The sequence below is a fragment of the Desmodus rotundus genome, chromosome 1 (assembly GCF_022682495.2).
Source record: "Desmodus rotundus isolate HL8 chromosome 1, HLdesRot8A.1, whole genome shotgun sequence".
NCBI lineage: Eukaryota > Metazoa > Chordata > Mammalia > Chiroptera > Phyllostomidae > Desmodus > Desmodus rotundus.
The window spans coordinates 136,391,936-136,398,592 of NC_071387.1; the positions used below are offsets into that span (position 1 = coordinate 136,391,936).

Below are 6,657 nucleotides of genomic sequence, written 5' to 3' on the forward strand. Positions count from 1 at the left end.
TTACTTATGTATAATAAATATAATATATTACATAATAGCTCAAGTATTAATCTAATCTTGAAATTCAGTTTTTAGATTGAACTGTTAGTTGAAAATGAGCTGAACATTAATCATTGTGAAGATTTCTTTTAATACTAACTTGTATCCATTTTATCTTTATTTGAAGACTCTGGCCACTTTGAAAACATTTAACAATTCTTACAAAGGCTCTGGAAAATCTAATAAAGCCCCTTGTCTGTGCTGCTGGCCTTGTTCACCTGATTTGAATTTCATCTACTTCAGCTTGAGAAATAGAATTTTCTATTTCACATACAAGAGAAAATGAGGAAGAGACACTTTAAAAATCACTTTATTTATTAGTTTTATACTGTATGCAAATGAAATGGAACAGGTCATCTTGCATTTCTTGACACTATGGATAGATTCATAAGTTATCTATAAATATGACTCAAAACATTGAGTTTGCACAAGTCACTGGCTGTTAATGCCCTTTGAATTTTATTTAGGACTAGTATAACCATATTTTGAAAATATGACTTTAAGAACCCAAATAACATTTTTAAGTTTGTTGTATGAGGGCTTCATGATATCAGAACATTAATTTTTTCATTTTTATTTTTTAATGATTTTAGAAAGAGAGAAACATCAATTTGTTGTTCCACTTATTTATGTATCCATTGGATCACATGATACTTTAACTAAATGAGCTACCCGGCCAGGACCTTAACATTCACTTATTAATCATGCCAGGTAGAAACCAATCCTAGCTCTTCCAGTGATAGATGTGTCTTGTTGAACAAGAGACTTAAGTTTTCTAAGTCTTGGTTTTCCATCTGTAAAGTGGGGATGACATTTATCTTGCAAGATTTTTTGAAAGCCCAATAAGATAACAAATGAAAAGTATCATAATGTCTAACCCATTAAAACATTAAAATGTTACTCACCTCTTCTCCTAGCAGCTGAAATGTATATTATGTTTGTTATGCATCATTTTGAATTATAAATTAAAATAAAATATGTATATTTTGATTTCAACAAGTCAACCATATATCATTTTTGCAGACAATAATAAAGCTGGCATTTGATGTAATGACTTTAAGAGTCAGCAAGTACAAGAATCAGATGATATCTAATTGACTGCCATTAGTCTCCTCCTGAAGTTCATTGTTAGCTTTCTTAACTTGAAAACTACAATTTATAAAGCTCTCTTAAATATACTTTCTTTATAAAATTAGTCTGATGGAAAATATAGTAGTAGTAGGAAGTAGTAGAAAAATTATTAATAGAGTCAAAAGCAGATACAACTCAGATTCAGAGAAAACATTAAAATTAAAAATTCCTTTTGAGGGATATTTTTCCCTAAAAAATCACTTAGATACTTAGATAAATAGCGAATTGTTTCAATGTGAAAGATAATGTATGTTCTTGTTGCTGTAGTTATTATTTGTTTTAAATATTTGAAATTTTATTCCTTTTTGAAATAAAACTATGGAACACTCATATAATTTCTGCCATGTTGGCAAGTATAACAGAAAATGGATTAAACAGCATTTAAAAAGCAGTACCAGCAAACTGTAGTGGAAGTGTTAGATGTGTTTTTAAAAAGTTGATTTTAATTCATAACTGCAATTGTTAAGTGTAAAAATCTTACATTTGAATAAACTCTTGTACAATTAGAAAACCAGGTTTTCTACTGGCTTCACAAACCAGAGAAGTAACTAAAATGTACAAGGGTCAAAAGACAAATATTATTACACACATTTATAATTTTTAACATTAAAGTTTAATATTTTAAATATTTTTTATTTTACATTTGAGTTTTTATTTATTTTTTTATTGTTGTTCAAGTACATTGTCTCCATTTTCACCCCACCACACCACCTGCACCACCCATCTCCACCCCCACCCTCAAACCCACCCCCTTTGGCTTTGCCCATGTGTCCTTCATACATGTTCCTTGATGGCCCTTCTCCTATTATCCCCCATTATCCCTCTCCCCTCTCCCCTCTGGTTACTGTCAGTTTGTTCCTTATTTCAATGTCTCTGGTTGTATTTTGCTTTATCCCAATTCCAAAACCAGATAAAGGCACTACAAGGGAAGAAAACTATAGGCCAATATCACTGATGAATACAGATGCTAAAATCCTCAATATAATATTGGCAAACCACATCCAGCAATACATTAAAAAGATCATGCACCGTGACCAAGTGGGATTCATTCCAGGGATGCAAGGATGGTACAACATTTGCAAATAAATAAATGTAATACATCACATAAACAAAACGAAATAAAAAAAATTATATGATCATATCCGTAGATGCAGAAAAAGCATTTGATAAGGCACAGCACCCATTTATGTCAAAAACACTCAATAAAGTGGGAGTAGAGGGAGAATTCCGCAATATGATAAAGGCCTATACAAGAAACCTATTGCCAATATCATACCCCATGGACAAAAACTAAAATCTTTCCCACTAAGATCAGGAACAAGACAAGGAGGTCCGCTTTCACCACTTCTATTTAATATTTTAAATATTTTGTACACATACATATGTGTAGAATCAGCTCTCATATGTGTGTGTACATATGTGTATGTGTTATATTGGGTTGGACAAAAATTCCATTTCGTTTTTTCTGTAAAATAAAAGATGTATTGCTCATTTTCACCAATAACTTTATTGTTCTGGATATTTTCAGTATGTTGGCTGTCTCCCATGTGGTGTAATGTTGATTGTTCTAATTAATGTCTTAATTTGATTGCTATCAACTTCCACTGGTCTACCCTACTGTGGAGCATTATCCATCAAGAAATCTTCAGCATGAAGCTTTGCAAACCACTTTTGACACCTTCAATCAGTCACAGCACCTTCTCCATACACTGTACAAATCTTTTTTTGCCTTTCAATTGAATTTTTATCATTCTTGAAATAGTAAAGCATAATATGCTGAAAACATTGTATATTTTCTTCCATTTCAATACCAAAATGGCTACACAAAAATTCATCACATTTGATGTTTTTTTAAATGCACGCTATATGACAGTTTCACAATACCACCTAACAAAATTATTTTGAATAAAATTAAAGACAACTAAGCACTACTAAAGCCATCCTAGGAAGAAAAAAAAGTGAATATCTTGGCCAATCCAATATTACCTAGTTAAAGCCACAATGTGTTGGTATAGCCATGGATTTATTTCAAATAGTTAATCAAATATATTATTAATACTGTAGTTGTGTTTTCTAATGTTGGTAAATTTATATATATTTTTCACTTTTATAGAGTCTAGATTGAGCTGCTGGATGCTGAAAGTCTTCTTCTGGGTTAAAAGCTTGTTTCATATCCAAACCTTTCCTATTAAATGCTAAATATTTTCTGAAAGTTGGTTGAACATGTAACTGCTTAGGAGTTGGAAGAGTCTGGTTTGCAGGAGCTGTAACATCTAATATTGTGTGACAGGTGGTCACTCGCTTCATTAAATGCAGACAGTAGTTTATCACCCCACATCTTCCTTGTTTACACCTTTTATCAGTAAAGTAACAAATCTAGAGTTTTCATGGTCCTGATAGAATTGTACCACTTCACTGTTTCTTTTCCAGATCAGCTGTGTTTGAGATCTGGTATGCTATTGTAGCTTCACTGAGTCTCTCTCAAGCACATTTTTGTTCTGAGGTTTGCAATAAACATTACTGTTCCTCCATGTTCTTTTGCAAGGATGTCTAGCTGCATAGCTTCTCCTTTTGTGTTGTTGGCAACCCATGCATGAGTCCCATCATCTGAAGATCTGATCCCATTAAAGATGAGTGAATGAAAACCCTTGTAAGACACTATCACTTTGTGAAAATCATCTGTTCAAACTGGTCTTCCATTTGTATAGCAGGGCACATCAGAGTTGGCTGCCCACTCACTTTGAAGTCCACTCTGCAGAATCTTTTTTATTCAGTCGACATGTTCCCTCGTACTGAATGAAATGTAGTGGGTAATATTTCTCCTGGGCTGCATCCTGATCATTCACATCTCCCTTTGAGGATGATCTACTTCTGGTGACAGTACCTTTCAGTTGTTCGTGTTCTGAGTTGTGTTGTGGTAAATGTTGTGCCTCACTCTCATTGGAGCTTGACACAGCAGATTACAAGACGACATCTTCTCAGATGTCAGCTATTGGTTCCCACTATGAAGAAGGCTGTCCTTGCATTTCAGCTTTCTCTCCAAATATTAATTTTCAATAAAACTTCGTTTTTTGGTTCTGTGTTTCATGATCAGGAGTCTCTGGCACAGCGTTTGCAGTTTGGAATGGCTTATTTGCTGGGGATTGTTGGGGTCCGTAGAGGAAGGATTTTGCTGCTGCTGTCATCATGCTGTGATGATAATATGGAGACAAGGAAGCTGCCTGGGGGCTGATTACAGGGGGCTGTAAAATTTTGGCTGTGGGTGGAACCAGAAAGAGGCTGCAGAGAAGCAGGGAAAGGAGTGGAGGACATGATGAGCTCGCTGGTAAGGAGACAGAAATCTTTGCTCAGTGTACAGGGGGCATGGGTGGTAAAGGAAGACTAGTCTGGCTAGAGAAGTTGGAGGTTTCCACAAAATATATGTGTTTGTATACATGACTGTCTTGAGAATTCTTATACTAATTAAACAATACAGAAGCAAAAATAATGTTTAGAAACAGAAAGGATGGACTCTTTCATACAACACTTAAAGAGAATTGCCTGACAGGACTCATCATTAAAATGCAATTAAAAAGTAACTTGAGTATATAGAAGTTTGCATTAAATCCTGTAAATTCTTTGCTAAACAAATGGGCTATAATTTTGGGGTGATATGAATTTCCAGCTTATATGTGTTTATAAATATTATGTAGATGTTTTGTTTTATAAATGCCTGAGGCCTCCTTAAAATATGTTTACTTTAAAAACATTTCACTTATTTCTTTTGCCATAAACTGATGGGTGAAAACAGATCAGCACTACGAGATGGAGATCAGTGGTCATAAGAGGTTAAACTAAGCGTTCTGTTTATATCTGTTTCCAACAAAAATGTTTTCACTGAGGGGTGTGTGTGTGTGTGTAAAAGAAAAGAGTAGGTAGTGAAGGGAAAATATCAGGAATTTTGGAATCAGAAGACCTATTGGATGCCATTGGACATGTCAAGGTCTGTGAATGCGGATTTTTCATTTTTAAAATGGCAGGATAGATACCCACTAATGGTACTATGCGTATGTGTATCTCTGTCCAAACATATCACACACCATGCTCCAACCCTCACGGCCACTGTGGCACACGGATATTTATAGTGCCTGCCATAGACTCTTCACTGTCACCTGACCGTGTCCTCACCGCATATCCTACTAATACAGTCTACTACTACAATTTGGCTGTAAGATTTTTTTGTTGTTAGGAAGCTAACCATTCGAGGTTCATGCATAATGTTATCTTATTAATGTACATGCATAATACCAGGAAGTAGTTATTTGTAATTCCCATTTGTCTCATTTGAAAGAAGCCTAAGAAAATCTTACTGATTTTTTCTATAATACAGGCACAATAGTACCAAAGCAAGTTAGAGGAATTCATCTGATGTTTGTACCATCATCTTGAGTTGTATCATCTTCACCATTTTCGTAATGCATGCATTTTTTCATTTAGCCATATCAACAAAATAGGTATGATACTTACTCATATTTTGCAAGTGAGAAAATAGAGCACAAGACAGTATCTTATTATCAAAAGCATACTATGCAATATCTAGATGCTGTATCATAGAATTATACACTTGAAACCAATATATAATTTTATTAACCAATTCACCTCCAAAATATTTAAGTGGTAGAACAGCGATCTAACCCTGGGATCATTTGGTACAGGAGCTTCTGCTCTTAGCAACTGCTCTGTCAGTATCTCTGAAGGACGCAATGGTTACAGTTTAAGTGATCAGAGATATCTGACTACAAATCATAAAGATAAAAATAGGGTTCCTTTCCAATCTTAAAACAAATATATTAATATCTCTCACTTGTGAAGGAATTTAATATTTGAAATGCCATTGCTTTGAAGTATAATAAAGTCAGGACTATTATAATATCAAAATTCTATTGTTATGTAGATTCAAAAATAGTCAAAGATACTTTTTTTTCTGGCAGAACCTAGAGAAATATAACTTTCATTCCCATTCTCATTTATGAATGAGAATGAAATGAAATTAAATTAAAAAAACTTAAACCAGTAAATTTATGTTCAGGAGTCTCATTACTTTCATTCTACATTTCTTTGTCCTGTATTATCTCCCTATTTCAGAATGTAAATTTTATTGTCATTCTTACCAGAAACAATTTTTTAAATTTTACCATGGACACTGTTATGCACATTTATAACTGATTACTGTTAATCAGTACTATACAAGTGGGAAAAGAGGAAAATAAAATATCTTATGAATCTATGAATATGTTGAAATTTTAAGAATATGTTGGTTATTATATGTGACGTTCAAATGGGTAATTTGTGTCAATAATATTTACTTATTTTTTGTTTATCAATATAATCATTTATGCACACACATTTACTCACACATGCATAATATATAGGTGTATGCATATATGTATGTATGTATTTAATATGTACAGGTGTGTGCACATACATACACTATGGAAACAGTGTTAT

The 6,657-nt window shown here is 33.5% G+C and overlaps 1 pseudogene; it reads right to left on the bottom strand.

Moving 5' to 3' along the window:
• Window positions 1-3,258: 3,258 nt before the first annotated feature.
• On the bottom strand, window positions 3,259-5,642 carry LOC112307190 (myotilin pseudogene; annotated as a pseudogene).
• Between the last annotated feature and the right edge of the window lie 1,015 nt (window positions 5,643-6,657).